Raw genomic sequence first — 18,753 nt, 5'->3', positions numbered from 1 at the left:
GCATGGTATTGGATGAAAAACACACACAAAGACCAATGGAACAGAATTGAGAGCACAGAAATAAAACCACATATATATGAACAAAAAATCTATGACAAAGGAACCAAAAACACACAATGGAGAAAAGAAAGCCTCTTTAACAAATGGTGTTGGCAAAATTGGAAAGTCACATGCAAAAGAATGAAACTTGAATACAGTTTGCCCCACGCACAAAAATTAATACAAAATGGATTAAAGACCTAAATACAAGATCTGAAACAATAAATTACATGGAAGAAAATAGGCCTGACCTGTGGTGGTGCAGTGGATAAAGCGTCGACCTGGAAATGCTGAGTTCGCCGGTTCGAAACCCTGGGATTGCCTGGTCAAGGCACATATGGGAGTTGATGCTTCCAGCTCCTCCCCCCTTCTCTCTCTCTGTTTCTCTCTCTCCCTCTCTCTCTCCTCTCTAAAAATGAATAAATAAATTTAAAGAAAGATGCATTCTTAAAAAAAAAAGAAAATATAGATACTGAATTTATAAACCTTGGCCTTAGAGAACATTTTATAAATTTGACCCCAAAGGCAAGAGAAGTAAAGGCAACAATAAATGAATGGGACTATATCAAACTAAAAAGCTTCTGCACAGCAAAAGAAACTAATAAAAAAAACAAAAAGGGAGCCAACCAAATAGCAGATGATATACACAAACAATAACTCTGATAAGGAATATTCAAAATATATGATATACACAAACAATAACTGTGATAAGGGATTAATATTCAAAATATATAAAGGATTCACAAAGCTCAGCAACAATCAGGTAATTAAGAAATGGGGAGGGCACCTGAAGAAACACTTCTCCCAAGAAGACATACAAATGGCCAACAGATATATGGAAAGATGCTCATCTTCACTAGCTATTAGAGAAATGCCTGGGAGAAATAAAAACTACAATGAGATACCACCTCATACCTGTTCAACTGGCTGTTAATCAACAACACAGGTAATAACAAGTTTCTGAGAGGCTGTGGATAAAAAGGAATCTTCATTCAATGCTGGTGGGAATGTAAACTGGTACGGCCATTACGGAAAACAATATGGTGGTACCTCAAAAACTTAAGAATAGAAGTGCCCTTTACTATCTACCTAAAAACTCAAAAACATTGGTACACAAAGACACATGTACTCCCATATTTATCACAGCATTATTGATAGTGGCCAAGACACAGAAATAACCAAAGTGCCCCTCAAAAGAGGATTAAAGCAGATGTGGTACATACAATGAAATACTACTCAGCCATAAGAAATGAAGAAATATTGCCATTTGTGTCAACACGGATGGACCTTGAGAATATTATGCTAAGTGGAATAAGTAAATCAGAAAAGCTAAGAACTGTATGATTTCACACATAGGTGGGATATAAAACTGAAACACATGGACACAGACAAAAGTGAAGTAGTTACGGGAGAGGGTGGTAAAGAGGGACATATATATGGTGACTGAAAATAATCTGACTTTGTGTGATGGGTACACTACATAACCAACAGTTCAAATGCTATACAGAAATGTTTACCTGAAACCTATGTACTCTTATTTATCAATGTCACCACATTAAATTTAATTTTCTAAATAAAATTTAAAAAGAAAAAAGAAAGAAAATGAAAAATCTCTAGAAAACAATCTTAATCACACGGAAACCTTGGAGTTAAACAATAGAGAATACAAAACTGAAGTCTTGAAAATACTCAACAAAATGTGAGAAAATACTGATAGGCAACTTTACAGCTCAGAAAACAAAATGAGTACATTACCAAGGAGATTGAAACTTTGAAAACAGAGATGAAGAACTCAATATATGAACTGAAAAATGAGAGAGCAAGTTTAGCTAATAAAACAGGCCAGATAGAGGAGAATCAGTGACATCGAAGACAGACAACTAGAGACGATACAGAGGAAAGAAGAGAGACTCAAGAATGAAAAGAAATGAGATCTCACCAAAAATTGACTCTATCAGAAAGAGCAATATAAGAATAATGGGTATTTCAGAAGAAAAAGAGAGAGAGAAAGGAATAGAGAGCATATTCAAACAAATAATTGATGAAAACTCCCGTAGCCTATTGGAAGAGACAGATCCTTGAATCCAAGAAGCAAACAGAACGTTGAGTTACCACACCCAAAACAGGCCTTCCCCAAGGAATAAAACAGCCACAAATCAATGACAAAGAAAGAATCCTCAAGGCAGCTATGGAAAAGAAGAACAAAACATATAAAGGAAGGCTCATCAGGTTATCATTGGACTTCTCAGAAGAAACTCTACAAGCCAAAAGAGAATGGACTCCAACATCCAAAGTACTGAAAGAGAAGAGTTACCAGCCAAGAATACTATATCCACCAAAGTTATCCTTCCAATAAGGAGAAATAAAAATTTTCCAGACATACAGAAGATGAGGGAATTTATCACCAGAAAACCTCCACTACAGGAAATACTCAAAGGGGTTATTCTACCAAATACAAACAACAAAACTTCAGGTAACAGCTCCAACAAAGTTACAATATTAATAAGGATAATCTGTGATGGACAGAAACATAAAAGGGGCCTGACCAGGCGGTGGCGCAGTGGATAGAGCATTGGACTGGGATGCGGAGGACTCAGGTTCGAGACCCCAAGGTCGCCAGCTTGAGCATGGGCTCATCTGGTTTGAGCAAAGCTCACCAGCTTGGACCCAAGGTCGCTGGCTCAAGCAAGGGGTTACTCGGTCCGCTGAAGGCCCGCAGTCAAGACACATATGAGAAAGCAATCAGCCCTGGCCGGTTGGCTCAGCGGTAGAGCGTCGGCCTAGCGTGCAGAGGACCCGGGTTCGATTCCCGGCCAGGGCACACAGGAGAAGCGCCCATTTGCTTCTCCACCCCTCCGCCGCGCTTTCCTCTCTGTCTCTCTCTTCCCCTCCCGCAGCCAAGGCTCCATTGGAGCAAAGATGGCCCGGGCGCTGGGGATGGCTCCTTGGCCTCTGCCCCAGGCGCTAGAGTGGCTCTGGTCGCAACATGGCGACACCCAGGATGGGCAGAGCATCGCCCCCTGGTGGGCAGAGCATCGCCCCTGGTGGGCGTGCCGGGTGGATCCCGGTCGGGCGCATGCGGGAGTCTATCTGACTGTCTCTCCCTGTTTCCAGTTTCAGAAAAATGGAAAAAAAAAAAAAAAAAAAAAAAAAAAAAAGCAAGCAATCAATGAACAACTAAGGTGTCGCACACACAACGAAAAACTAATGATTGATGCTTCTCATCTCTCCGTTCCTGTCTGTCTGTCCCTGTCTATCCCTCTCTCTGACTCTCTGTTTAAAAAAAAAAAAAAAAAAAAAAAGACACATAAAAGGGGAGAGGATAAAGGTCTAAAGTAGCAAAGAAGGATGGAGTGAAGAAGCACTTATAATTTTTCTCAATAACCATGAAAAAAAACAAAACTGAAATACATAGCTTTAAAAAAAAAGAAGAAATAAAAGAAAGAAGCATGGAATACCACCAAACAAAAACAACTGACAGAAACACAAAGGAAACGAACCAAAGTAGACAGAGTTTCCAGAAAACAAAACATAATATGGCTATAGGAAATCCTCATGTGTCAATAATTACCTTAAATGTGCCCTGGCTGGTTGGCTCAGAGGTAGAGTGTTGCCCCAGCATGTGGAAGTCACAGTTTTGTTTCCAGGTCAGGGCACACAGTATAAGCAACCATCTGCTTCTCCATCCCTCCCCAGCCATCTCTCTCTCTCTTCCCCTCCTGCAGCCATGGTTGGAGCAAAGTTGGCCCCAGGCGATGAAGATGGCTCCATGGCCATGGCCTCAGGCACTATTAAAATAGCTCAGTGTGAGCAAGGGAACAGCCCCAGATGGACAGAGCATCACCTAGTAGTAGTTTGCCGGGTAGATCCCGGTTGGGGCACATGCAGGAGCCTGCCTCACTACCTCCTATCCTCTCACCTATTTAAAAAAAAAAAAGTCTGACCTCTGGCGGCACAGTGGATAAAGCACCTACCTAGAATGCTGAAACTGCTGGTTCGAAACCCTTGGCTTGCCCAGTCAAGGCATGTATGAGAAGCAACTACTACGAATTGATGCTTCCCACTCCCCCTGCCTTTCTCCTTTCTCTCTCTAAAATCAATATATAAAATCTTAAAAATAAAAATAAGACACACCCAAATAAAGATGTATACAGACAAACAAGAATGACACGACATGAAAACTTCTGAAATGCAGTGAAAGCAGTAATAAGAGGAAATTTTATATGATTATAGGTTTATAACAAGAAACAAGAGAGACCCCAAGTAAATAATCTAACATCACATCTGAAGGAACTAGAAAAAGAAGAACAGGCCCTGGCCGATTGGCTCAGTGGTAGAGTGTTGGCCCAGCATGTGGTTCCCAGTCAGGGCACACATCTGCTTCTCCACTCATTCCCCTCTCCCTTCTTTCTCTCTCTTCTCCTCCCACAGCCATGGCTCAGTTGGAGCAAGTTGGCCCTGGGCACTGAGGATGGTTCCATGGCCTCACCTCAGGCACTGGAATAGCTTGGTTGCAGAACAAGGGGACAACAGCCCCAGATGTGCAGAGCATCACCCCACAGGAGGCTTGCCGGGTGAATCCCAGTAGGGATGCATACAGGAGTCTGCCTCTACCTCCCTGCTTCTCACTTAAGAAAAAAAGAATAAGAAGAATAAAGTCAACCCAAAGTCACCAAAAAAAAGGAAATAATATAAATTAGAGAACTAAATGAAATGGAGAACAAAAAAACTATAGAAAAAGTTAATACAAGAAAGAGCTGGTTCTTGGAAAAGATCCATGAAATTGACAAACCTCTCGGCTAGACTAAGGAAAAGAGAAATGACTCATATAAACAAAATATAAAATGAAAGAGAATTACCACAGACATCATAGATATACAAAGGATTATACTAGAATACTATGAAAGATTACATGCTATCAAATTCAATAATCTAGAAGAAATGGATAAATTCCTAGAACTATACAATCTTCCTGTCTGATCTCGAAGTGGAAAACCTAAATAGACCTATAAGCAGGGAGGAATCAGAACTAACAAAAATCTCCCCAAAAATAAAAGTTCAGGACCAAATAGCTATACTAATGAATTCTACCAATCAAAGATTTGGTACCTATCCTTCCCAAAGCCTTCCAAAAAATAGTAGAAGCAATACTCCCTTATTTTATGAGGCCAACATAACTCTGATACCAAAACCTGGCAAGGACAACACAAAAAAAGAAAACTACAGACTAATATCACTAATGAATACAGATGCAAAAATCTTAAACAAACCACTAGCAAATCGAATACACCAATACATTAAAAAAAATAATACATAATCAAGTGGGATTGGTTCCAGGAGTACAAGGATGGTTCAACATATGTAAATCAATCAACATAATATACCATATCAACAAAACAAAGGACAAAAATCATATGATCCTATCAATAGATGCAGAAAAGGAATTCAGTAAAACATCCATTTTTGTTTAAAACACTCAAAAAATGGGTATAAGAAAGTACCTCTATATAATAAAGCCCATATATGACAAACCATCAGCCAATATCATACTGAATGGTGCAAAATTGAAAGCTTTTCCTCTAAAATCACTAACAAGGATGCCACCCTGGCCAGCTGGTTCAGTGGATCAAATGTCCACCCAGTGTGCCAATGTCCTGGTTTGATCCTGGGTTAGGGTACATATTCCCCTCCCTCTCCCCACATCCTTTCTCCTTTCACAGCCAGTGGCTTGACTGGTTCCAGCATCTGCCCCAGGCACTGAGGATACCAGGGGGAAGGGATGGAAAGGAAGGGAGTAAAGAGGGACAAATATACAGTGACAGGAAATTATTTGACTTTGGGTGATGGGGGTATACAACAGGATCAACAGTTCAAATGCTATAGAGATGTTCACCTGAAAGCTATGTTCTCTTATTGATCAATGCCATCCCATTAATTTCATAAGAAAAAAGAAAAAAAAAGGAATGCAACTGTCATTCCATAACATCTGTAATAAAGGTGCTTATGAAACAAGGGAAATTGGCCTATAGTCAAAACAGTACAAGATCCCTGGCCCAGTATCTCTGTTGGTTAGAATGACATCCCAACATGCCAAGGTTGCAGGTTCAATTCTGGTAGGGCATGTACAAGAATAAAGCAATAAATAAATAAATAAATAAATAAGTGGAAGAATAATTGGATGTTTCTTTCTCTCTACTCCTTTCTCCACCTCCTTCCTCTCCCTCTCTAAAAATAAATTAATTAATTTAAAAAATAATGTGAGCTCTGGCCTGGTGGCTCAGTGGATATTGTCATCCCGTCACACCAAGGTCGCAGTTTGAATCTCTGGTCAAGGCACATACCAGAAGCAACCAGTAAGTGCACACGTAAATGGAACAACTAAGGGGAACAATGAGTTGATGTTTTTCTCTCCCACTTCCCCTATCCCATTCAATCAATAAAAAAAATAATAATTTTAAATAATGTGAAAAGAGTTCTCCATTAAAAAAATTGCCCATGACTCCAAAAAATTATATACCAAAGAATTTATGTGCATATGTGCAATTTTTGAGAATAGGTACAAAGGTTTCACTGATTTTTTTTTTTTTTTTTTAGTGAGAGAGACGGAGAGAGATGAGAAGCATCAACTGGTAGTTGCAGACTTTATGTGTGTTTTTTTTTAAGGTTTTATTAATTTTAGAGAAAGGAGGAGGACAGGAGGAGGAAGCAATGACTCCCATACGTGTATTGACCAGGTAAGCCCCGGGTTTCAAATTGGTGACCTCAGCATTCTAGGTCGATGCTCTATCCACTGCACCACCATAGGTCAGCCTTTAGCTGTTGATTGATTGCTTTCTCATACATGCCTTAACCAGGGGGCTCTAGCTGAGCCAGTGACCCGTTGCTCAAGCCAGCAACCTTGAGCTCAAGCTGGTAACCTAGAGGTTTTGAACCTCAGCATCCCAGGTAGATGTGCTATCCATTGCGCAGCCACGTGGTCAGGCTCACTGCATTTTTAATAGGGTCAATGACTACTACCACAGTTACCATCACCAGAGTTATGATTCTCTATTTTTAAGGCCAGCTCCTAAGTAAAGGTTAAGAATGAGTGCCCACATTGCCTGGCCTATGGTGGCACCGTGGACAGGGCATCAACCTGGAATACTGAGGTCACATGTTCAAAACAGTGGGCTTGGCTGGTCAAGGCACGTATGACAAAGCAAACAATAAACTGAAAAATGAAAAAACTATGACTTGATACTTCTCACTCCTCTCACCCTCTGTAAAATCAATAAATAAAATCTTAAAGGCCCTAGCCAGTTGGATCAGTGGTAGAGTGTTGGACAAGCATGTGGAAATCCTGGGTTCAATTCCCAGTCAGGACACAGAGGAAAAGTGACTATCTGTTTTTCCACCCCTCTCCCTCATCTCTCTCTTCTGCTCACACAGCCATGGCTTGATTGGTTTGAGCAAGTTGGCCCCAGGTGCTGAGGATGGCTCCATGGCCTATCTGCAGGTGCTAAAATAGCTCGGTTGCCAAGCAAGAAAGCAATGGCCTCAGATGCACAGAGCATCGCCCACTATGGGGCCTGCAGGGTGATACCTGGTCAGGGCATGTGCAGGAGTCTGTCTTTCTGCCTCCCTGCCTCTCACTGAATTAAAAAAAAAAAAAGAAAAAAGTGCCCATGAAACTAAGAGCTACCCACTTTAAACCATCTAGTTCTAAGTGAAGTCTCCAGACTTTTCTGCAACAAACTCATCTAGAAATCTTTTTAGAGGATTATCTGAATCCCAAATAATATCACTATCCTTTTTTTTTTTTTTTACAAAGACAGAAAGAGGGATAGATAGGGACAGACAGACAGGAACAAAGAGAGATGAGAAGCATCAATCATTAGTTTTTCCTTGCAACACCTTAGTTGTTCATTGATTGCTTTCTCTTATGTGCCTTGACCATGGGCCTTCAGCAGAACGAGTAACCCCTTGCTCAAGCCAGCGACCTTGGGTTCAAGCTGGTGAGCTTTGCTCAAACCAGATGAGCCCACGCTCAAGCTGGCAACCTCGGGGTCTCGAACCTGGGTCCTCCGCATCCCAGTCCAATGCTCTATTCACTGCACCACCGCCTGGTCAGGCTATGATATCACTATCTTAAGCATCTCAGTCTTAAGAAGACTGACTCTAGGCCCTGGCCGGTTGGCTCAGTGGTAGAGCGTCGGCCTGGAGTGTAGAAGTCCCGGGTTCAATTCCTGGCCAGGGCACACAGGAGAAGCGCCCATTTGCTTCTCCACCCCTCCCCCTCTCCTTCATCTCTGTCTCTCTCTTCCCCTCCTGCAGCGAGGCTCCATTGGAGCAAAGATGGCCCGAGCGTCGCCCCCTGGTGGGCGTGCCGGGTGGATCCCGGTCGGGCGCATGCGGGAGTCTGTCTGACTGTCTCTCCCGGTTTCTAGCTTCAGAAAAATACAAAAAAAAAAAAAAAAAAAGAAGACTGACTCTAAAAACTATTATGGAAATATTTGGTAGTCTCCTCATAAGGACAACATTTACTTGGAAGAGAACTTTCTCATGCCCTCAACTAATGAATATTACTTTGACTTGAAAAAAACTAAATCATACATGATATAGATGCTAATTCTCTGGCAATTTCTATAAAATAGCAAAAAGAGGTCAAACAAACCCTGGAGACTATGTCATTAGAAATGTTTCCTCTTGGCCCTGGCAGGTTGGCTCAGCGGTAGAGCATCGGCCTGGCGTGCAGGAGTCCCGGGTTCGATTCCCGGCCAGGGCACACAGGAGAAGCGCCCATTTGCTTCTTCACCCCTCCCCCTCTCCTTCCTCTCTCTCTCTCTCTCTCTCTCTCTCTCTCTCTCTCTCTCTCTCCCCCTCCCGCAGCCGAGGCTCCATTGGAGCAAAGATGGCCCGGGCGCTGGGGATAGTTCTGTGGCCTCTGCCTCAGGCGCTAGAATGGCTCTGAATGCAGCAGAGCAACGCCCCAGAGGGGCAGAACATTGCCCCCTGGTGGGCGTGTCGGGTGGATCTGGTCGGGCGCATGCGGGAGTCTGACTGCCTCCCCGTTTCCAGCTTCAGAAAAATGAAAAAAAAAAAAAATTAATTTCCCTTCCAGGACTGACAAAGTCCAGAACTACTGGCCATTTAGGCATAGTGCCAATTCAACAGATTGGACCCTACAGTTTCCTAATGGCAGAGGTGGATTGGGAAGTGTGAAGTCATGTACTAAAGCAAGAGAGTAGTATATGTTTCAGGCATTCACTAACCTGATTTCTGAAAGGTTTTTAAATCAACAACAAATAACCTATATGTTGTGACTGACTTTATTGTGTTATTCTACACCTTTCAATTTCTGACACCTCAAATACATTTTAAATAGATCCTCTCCCACAACCATAAATGTCCCTAAAAAGGCAATAAGTCAACCTAAATGATATTAAGCCCCTAACATATACAAGTATTGGATTTTATACACATATTCCAGAATATTAGATGTGTTGAATCATTAAGTCTACATATGAAGACTATACTTTCAGGGATCATTTCTATAGTTCGTTACTAGGGAAGTTTCTCTGATCATGTAGAGCCCCCGAAACCACAAGGAGGAGTTGCAGTGTTCTCTCCTGAGCATGAAGCCGGCTCTTGGTGTTTTATGCAAATGCCTTTTGCCATTGATGATCGTTCTTCTCTTCCTTTGGGAGAGTAAGAGGGAGAGGATGCGCCTGACCAGGCGGTGGCACAGTGGATAGAGTATTGGACTGGGATGCAGAGGACCCAGGTTCAAGACCCCGAGGTTGCCAGCTTGAGCGCGGGCTCATCTAGATTGAGCAAAGCTCACCAGCTTGGACCCAAGGTCGCTGGCTTGAGCAAGGGGTTACGCGGTCTGCTGTAGCCCCACGGTCAAGGCACATATGAGAAAGCAACCAGTGAACAACTAAGGTGTCGCAACGAAAAACTAATAATTGATGCTTCTCATCTCTCTCTGTTCCTGTTTGTCTGTCCCTATCTATCCCTCTGACTCTGTCTCTGTAAAAAAATAAATAAATAAAATAAAGTAAGTGGGAGAGTATGCAGTCTGAGTGGTAGGAAAAAAAAATAGAAAAAAAGAAAAATCTACATATGAAAAACCAGCTTCTTTAAAGGAAGGTTTCAAAATGTCCAGTGACAGAATAAATAAGAAATTAGGAGGTAGACTGATCTCACTCTTACTCTGTAAAATTTCCCCAAAAGCTAGAAATGGTTATCATGTTAATAGGTAAGAAGCTTCATGTCTTTTGACACCTCAATCATCATTTTTAAATTGTGTGAATTTTTTTAAACTTATATTGTCTTCCACAATGGACATCTAGAAAGACAATGACCATTCTGGCTATTTTTCAGAATAATCATGTAGAAATAGGCACTCTTGCTATTAATTTCATTTAAAATGAGTGTTCTGATCACTGTGACACAAAGAGTATTTTTAACAGATAAAAAATAGCAATTTGTTCATCAACCATTTTATTTATGTCTCTTTTGATTAGTTAGTACTTGCTACATTTTCTTAGCAAGGAAGATATTATTCCTAAAATATCAAAAGATCCTTTCAATCCCATCGTTCTTAAATAAATTCTTCTAAGTCAAGAATATCCCACAATTCACCCAATAACTTCAACTCCCCAGGTAATCTCATCAACTCCCATTGCTCTAAATATAGTACCAACTCTACAACAATCAACTCCCAAATTTTTATATCTAACTGCCTATTCAACTTCACAACCTGAAACATTTAATAAAAAAACGCAAAAGTCAGCAAATATAAACTAGATTGTTGCACACCCACAACCTGGCTCTCCCAGTGTTCCTCATTTCTTAAAATGGCATCCAACTTTTGAAGCTACCATTGGAGTTATTTTGGACCACTCTTACTCAGATCCAACATCTACTCCAAGTTATCATCCCCAGTCCATTCAAAATATATCCCAAATCCATCTCCCTGATAATACCCTAGATTTAACTCAAAATCACCTCTTGTCTTATCACAGTGCCCTCTTAACTGGACACTCTGGTTGCATCATGTTTTCTTTTCAAAGTGTATACATTAGATCAAGCCATGACCCTTCTCAACACCTACCCTTAGCTAGCTTCTTATCAAATATAGAATAAAACCTAGACACTTAGTCAAGTCTTATAAGTCCCTATATTATCTTGTCCCTGGCTACCTCTTCTATTTATTTCCTATCCTTCTTCCCCAACTTATTTACTATTCCAGCCCTACTTCTTAAACATACCAAATACACTATAGCCTCAGGGCTTATGATCATGCCCCAGATAGTTGCATGGGTTCCTTTTCAGGGGTAGTCAACCTTTTTATACCTACCGCCCACTTTTGTATCTGTTAGTAGTAAAATTTTCTAACCGCCCACCGGTTCCACAGTAATGGTGATTTATAAAGTAGGAAGTAACTTTACTTTATAAAATTTATAAAGCAAAGTTACAGCAAGTTAAAGCATAGAATAATAATTACTTACCAAGTACTTTATGTCGGATTTTCGCTAAGTTTGGCAGAATAAATCTTTATAAAACAACTTACTATAGTTAAATCTATCTTTTTATTTATACTTTCGTTGATCTGCTACCGCCCACCATGAAAGCTGGAACGCCCACTAGTGGGCGGTAGGGACCAGGTTGACTACCACTGTTTTACATGATTCAGATCTCTGCTCAAATGTCACTGCCTCAAAGGACTTTCCTAACCACCCTGACTACATCTCCTTTTTAACATTTATCATCAAAATGCTATGATATCAAGCCCTGGCTGGTTGGCTCAGCAGCAGAACTTCGTCCCATCATGTGGAAGACCTGGGTTCGATTCCGGTCATGGCACACAGAAGCACCAATCTGCTTCTCCACCCCTCCCCCTCTCCTTCCTCTCTCTCTCTCTCTCTCTCTCTCTCTCTCTAACCTCCCACAGCCAAGGCTCCATTGGAGCAAAGTTGGCCCGGGCGCTGAGGATGGCTCTATGGCCTCCGCCTCAGGCGCTGCAGCACAACAGAGCAATGCCTCACATTGGCAGAGCATTGCCCCCTGGTGGGCATGCTGGTGGATCCTGGTCAGGCACATGCGAGAGTCTGTCTGCCTCCCCGCATCTAACTTTAGAAAAATACAAAAAATTTTAAAAAAAGCTATCACATCATATCCCTTTACTTAGTATCTATCTTACTAGAAAGTGAGTATGTATGAGGACAGCAATTTTTGACTTTTATTTAATGCTGTACCCCATGGGTTTATAAAAGTATAAAGTATATAATAAATACTTGTTGAGTGAAATAATATTTCTTCTGTTAGAAGGCACAGGAGGCAGAATGCTGGTTTTGTTTGTTTTGTGAAAGAGAGAGAAGGACAGCTAGGGACAGAAATGAGAAGCATCAACACTTCCTTGTGGCACCTTAGTTGTTCACTGTTTGCTTTCTCATATGTACCCTGACCAAGGGGCTACAGGACAGTGTGACTCCTTGCTCAAGTCAGCAACTATGGGGTCACGTCTATGATCCCACACTCAGGTCAGGGACCCCACACTCAAGCTGGTGAGCCCGCATTCAAGCCAGCGACCTTGGAGTTTTAAACCTGGGTCCTTTGCGTTCCAGTCCAATGTCCTATCCACTGCGCCACCACCTGGTCAGGCCAGAATGCTGGTTTTTATCTGACTCTGAACAGAGGTCTTAAACCGGTGATATCCCAAAGGACTAACTGAGCAATGGATTGCCTGGATAAAACACAGGCACACAATACAGATCCCTCAAGAGGAAGAGATTTTTGTCCTAGAATTGATTTAATCTAGCAAAAGATAATCATATTCAAAGACATTCCTTCAGTAATCTCTAGTATACCTAAGAACAAATCTTGCTTAACCACATATAATATAAGCAGTATGTTACAGCAGTACTGAAAGACCTTGTCCTGGAAAAGGAAAATAAAAATGCCCACAGACCTTATTTTATCACTGTATCCCAGTATCTGGCATATAATAAACACTGAATAAATGTTTAGTGAGAGAGATGGGTTCTGCTTTAAAAGAATACACTAGGCACGCCTGACCAGGCGGTAGCGCAGTGGATAGAGCGTTGGACTGGGATGTGGAAGGACCCAGGTTCGAGACCCCAAGGTCGCCAGCTTGAGCGAGGGCTCATCTGGCTTAAGCAAAAGCTCACCAGCTTGGACCCAGGATCGCTGGCTCCAGCAAGGGGTTACTCAGTCTGCTGAAGGCCCGCGGTCAAGGCACATATGAGAAAGCAATCAATGAACAACTAAGAAGTCGCAATGCACAACAAAAAACTAATGATTGATGCTTCTCATCTCTCCGTTCCTGTCTGTCTGTCCCTCTCTCTGACTTTCTCCCCCTCTCTCTGTCTCTGTAAAAAAAAAAAAAAAAAAAAGTACCCTAGGCTCCTAAAAATCAGTTCTTTTTGTTTTTTGTATTTTTCCTAAATTAGAAGCGAGGAGGCAGTAAGACTCCCACATGCGCCCAACCAAGATCCACCCAGCATGCCCACCAGGGGGCGAAGCACTCCCCATCTGGGGTGTTGCTCCATTGAGCCCGAAGCCATTCTAGTGCCTGAGGTGGAGGCCATGGAGCTGTCCTCAGTGCCCGGGGCCAACTTTGCTCCCATGGAGCCTTGGCTGCAGGAAGGGAAGAGAGAGACAGAGAGAACGAAAGGGAGAAGGGTGGAGAAGCAGATGGGCGCTACTCCTTTGTGCCTTGACTGGGAATCGAACCCAGGACTTCCACATGCCGAGCCAACGCTCTACCACTGAGCCAACCAGTCAGGGCAAAAAATCAGTTTTAAAAAGAGAACTGTAATAATTAAACGCACTACAGTTCAAAGATTCAAGGTTCTCCATTCCAAAAAAATTTACACAATATATAGACACATGCTTGTTCATTTTGGAGACAAATTGTTGACTTGGTAAGAATAAAAAGCAGCCTGACCAGGCGGTGGTGCAGTGGATAGAGCATCAGACTGGGTTGCGGAAGGACCCAGGTTCAAGACCCCGAGAACACCAGCTTGAGCGTGGGCTCATCTGGTTTGAGCAAGGCTCACCAGCTTGAGCCCAAGGTTGCTGGCTCAAGTAAGGGGTTACTCAGTCTGCTGAAGGCCCGCAGTCAAGGCACATATGAGAAAGCAATCAATGAACAATTAAAGTGTTGCAACACGCAACGAAAAACTAATGACTGATGCTTCTCATCTCTCCATTTCTGTCTGTCTGTCCCTATCTATCCCTCTCTCTGACTCTCTGTCTGTTAAAAAAAAAAAAAAAAAAAGAATAAAAAGCAGCCTAACCTGGAGATGGTGCAGTGGATAAAGCATCGGACTGGGTCACCGAGGTCCCAGAATCCCAAGGTTACCGGCTTGAGCGTGGGGTTGCTAGCTTGAGTGTAGGATTGCTAGCTTGAGCGTGGGATTGCTAGGCATGGGATTACAGACATGACCCCATGGTCCTGGCTTGAGCTTAAAGGTTGCTGGCTTGAAGTCCAAGGTCACTGGCTTCAGTTCAGCAAGGGCCACTCGCTTGGCTGTAACTCCCCCCCCCCCCATAAAGGCATATATGAGAAAGTAATCAATGAACAACTAAGGAGACTAAGAAGCCACAACAAAGAATTTATGCTTCTCATCTCTCTCCCTTCCTGCCCGTCTATCCCTAGCTGTTCCTCTCTCTGTACCTCTCTGTCTCTGTCACACACACACACACACACACACACACACACACACACACGAATTCGAAGCCTGACCAGGCAGTGGCACAGTGGATAGAGCATCAGCCTGGGACGCTAAGAACCCAGGTCCAAAACACCAAGGCCGCCAGCATGAGTGTGGGCCCATGTAACTTGAGCATGGGCTCACCAGCTTTAGTGCAGGGACAACGGCTTGGGAGCAGGGTCGCCAGCTTGAGCATGGGATCACAGACATGATCTGATTGTCGCTGGCTTAAGCTCCAAGTCACTACCTCAAGCAAGGGGTCACTGGCTCAGCTGGAGTCCCACAGTCAAGGCACATATGAGAAAGCAATCAATGAACTACTAAGGTGCTGCAATGAAGAATTGATGCTTCTAATCTCTTTCCCTTCCTGTCTGTACCCCCCTTCAAAAAAAAAAAAAAGAATTAGAAAAAATAAATATACATGTATAAAAATTATTTATATATAATAACAGAGAGACAGGGAGAGAGAGAGGGAGGAGAGAGATGAGAAGCATCAACTCATAGTTGCTTTACTTTAGTTCAGAGGTTCTCAAAGTGTGCGCCAGGATGCACTGGTGCGCCTGAGAAGATTTCCAGGTGCACCCTATGGTATTCCAGAGAAATATGTGCCTGTTGGAGACCAAAAAACCAACAGGGTTTTTGGAGTTTAGATTTTAGGGGGACAGAGGTGTGGGGAATTGGCTGTAAGCTGACATTCTGCCTAACCCCCCACCTCACATGCCTGATTAGGTTGCAAAGGGCTGTTATGCTGTGGTGCTGGATTGTTTACACTACCTCCCATGTTCCCTGGAAAGACTGGAAGCCAGTTTCTTCTATCCTTTGTTTGGTGTAAAGTTAAAATGATATGTATGGTGGGGGTTTCTGCACTTGGTAAAATTCTTGAGTTGCCTTGGAAACATGATCAAAGATCTCATTGATTTGCTAATGGCCCACTTTGCCCTATAAATAAAGCAATAAGTGGTTTTTGGGCACGCTTTGTTCTTGTCAGCAGCTATTACAGGGCCTTCCCAACCCTGTATTTTCTTAATTCCACATATTTCCTTAATTCCGCACCGTTCCCACTTGAGACCTGGCATTACTAGTTGCGCTGGTTCGCAGCATGTGCCCAGATATAAAAATAAATATAGTTACTCTATTATACCATTTCATTATGGAAACACCGCTGTTTTTGTTAACACATCATTATTATATTTATTATTAACACATCATTATATTACTTTTAGATAAATACACCCAAATAAAATGGATCGATTTCTCAAAAAGAAGTGTGATATTGAAGAATTTGATTCTGGAAGTGAGCAAAAGTTAAGTGTAAATAAAATAGGAGTTGAAGGTTGATGGGCAGAATTTAATTTATAGCACTTTCCATCACTTAACACTGAACAATACGATTGGATTAGAAACCCATTCATGTAAGCTTCAAGTGGTTTTGGTTTAACATTAACAGAAGAAGAACTGGCAGCTATATCCACTGATCATGGATTGATGATTAAAATAAGGAATTGTCTCTTGAAGCCTTTTGGATTTCTATGAAAGAATATGTGGCAACATCTAAAAAAGCTTTGAACATTTTACTTCAATTTTCAACATCTATTTATGTGAATTAGGATTTTCTATCCTCAACACAATTAAGAGTAAAAAGAGAGTAATTCTTCAATGTATTGACGAGGAAATGAGAGTTTGCCTTTCAAATATATGCCCAAACATTGAAGAAATTGCAAGAACACATCAGGCTCATGTTTCTCATAAACACAAAAATGAAAAAAACACATTCGCACTGAGACCTGCCGAATTTACTAAATCTTACTAAGAATGTATCTATATATATAAAAAGATAACATTTTTTATTTTTAACCCCTCTTTTTTACAAATTCTAAAAAGCATAACTCAAAAAATATAACATAAAAATGTTTTTTTAATGTCAAAATAAGTTTAATTTTGTCGTATTTATTTCGTTTAATTACCATAAAACCACAATTGGACTTCACGTTTTTTCTTTAATATTTGACTTAATTATTATAACATTTCTCAGAAATCTGTATATAATGTGCCTACAATTATCTGTAGGATTTTAAATGCGCCTGACTTCAAAAAGTTTGAGAACCACTGCTTTAGTTATTTGTTGATTGCTCCTTATATGTGCCTTGACCCGGGGGTTCAATCTGACCCAGTGATCCCCTGCTTAAGCTGGTGACATGGGGATTTCAAACCAGAGACCTCTGCCTTCCAGGTGGATGCTCTATCCATTGTGTTTCACCATTAGTCAAGCTTTTTTATTCTTTTTAATACATGTACTATAAAAAATGTACTTTGACATTCTAACCTTTTGCTAGAAAAAATATTTATTTTTCTCTTTTCAGGGTATAAGCAAAATAAAAATAACAAACATGTATTACGCACTTGTTATAGGATATACATTATGCTAAGCACTTTACACATATTACCTCATATAATCCTCGAACCTTGTAAATATAACCATTATTTTATAGTCAAGGAAACCAATATTCATAAATATTTGCCAAAGATTACACCATCAGGCCCTGGCCCTAGCCAACTGGCTCTACCACTAAGCCTGACCGATTGGCTCAGATAGCGCACTGACTGGCTCAGATAGCGCACTGACCTGGCATGTAGAAGTCTGAGTTTCAATTCCCATTCAGGGCACACAAGAGAAGCAACCATCAGCTTCCCCAGTCCCTTTCTCTCTCTTTCTCTTCCCCTCCCACAGCCATGGCTCAACTGGTTTGAGTGCATCAACCCAGGTGCTGAGGACAGCTCTGTAGAGCCTCTGCCTCAGGTGCTAAAAATAGCTTGGTTGTAAGCATGGCCCAAGATGGGCAGAGCACCTGCCCCAGACAGAGGCTGCCAGGTGGATCCCAATCAGGGCGCATGTGGGAGTCTGTCTCTCTACCTCCCTTCCTCTCATTTAAAAAAAAAAACAAAACTACACCATCAGTATTAATATATAGCAAAACTATGATCTGTGCCGAGTCAATCTGATTTCCAAGTCCACGATCTTAATCTCTATTTGAGATTTTCAACAAATGGTGGGAAATTAAATCAATATGGAGGCTGGGAGATTTGTTCATTATCAAGAAAAACTGTGATGGTGCAGTGGATAAAACCACGACCTGGAATACTGAGGTCGCCAGTTTGAAACCCTAGGCTTGCCTGGTCAAGGCATATACAAGAAGCAACCACTATAAGTTGATGCTTCCCAATCCTCCTCCCTCCACACCCCTACCCCCCTCTAAAAATCAATAAATAAAATCTAAAAAATAAAAAAAAGAAATAAAAAACAATTATACATTTTTTATCTGGCTGGGTATCTAGCAAATTCAAAGACTAAATAAAATGCTGAAGGAGTGAGATGTACACTAGCAAAACTGTTCTAAATGAAAATATAACCAATTATTTTCTTCATTTTAATCTTTATATGGCCTGACCAGGTGGCGGGTGCAGTGGATAGAGCATTAGCTTGGGACACTGAGTACCCAGGTTCAAAATCCCAAGGTTGCTGGCTTGAGCACAGGCTCATCTGGCTTGAGTGTGGGTTCACCAGCTTGAGAACAGGATTGCTGGCTTTAGCATGGGATCACAGACATGATTCCACTATCCCTGGCATAAGCCCAAAGGTCACAGGTTGAAGGCCAAGGTCATTAGCTCAGCTGGAACCCCTCAACTCCCCCTCCCCAGTCAAGGCAGGTATGAAAAAGCAATCAATAAACAACTAAAAGTGCTGCAAGGGAAAAAAAAAAAGTGCTGCAAGGAGTTGATGCTTCATATCTTTCTCCCTTCCTATCTCTTTCTCTCTCACCAAAAAAATACCCAAAAAACTTTAAATGACCTTTAATTATAAACCAAATATTATTTTGTCCAAGTAGAGTGTATATAAACAGTTTCATTTTGATTTTTTTTTCATTTTGATTTTTTAAAGGGTTTTGGTTTTTTTTTATGATTTTTGGAGGAGAGAGGGGGAGGGGAAGGGGAG

The 18,753-nt window shown here is 41.6% G+C and overlaps 1 protein-coding gene and 1 non-coding gene across 4 annotated transcripts in view; one reads left to right on the top strand and one right to left on the bottom strand.

The window, feature by feature from the left end:
- The window catches only part of ASH1L (ASH1 like histone lysine methyltransferase), a 324,062-nt gene that overhangs the window by 295,022 nt on the left and 10,287 nt on the right, over window positions 1-18,753 (bottom strand). The gene's annotated exons all lie outside the window — the stretch shown is intronic.
- LOC136396331 (small nucleolar RNA U3) lies at window positions 9,545-9,759 on the top strand. The gene has a single exon (XR_010749669.1). It is a non-coding gene; the product is annotated as a small nucleolar RNA U3 (small nucleolar RNA).

The sequence above is a fragment of the Saccopteryx leptura genome, chromosome 2 (genome assembly GCF_036850995.1).
Source record: "Saccopteryx leptura isolate mSacLep1 chromosome 2, mSacLep1_pri_phased_curated, whole genome shotgun sequence".
Classification (NCBI taxonomy): Eukaryota; Metazoa; Chordata; class Mammalia; order Chiroptera; family Emballonuridae; genus Saccopteryx; species Saccopteryx leptura.
The sequence above is the reverse complement of the archived record's forward strand: the minus strand, read 5'-3'. Positions and strand labels throughout refer to the sequence as shown.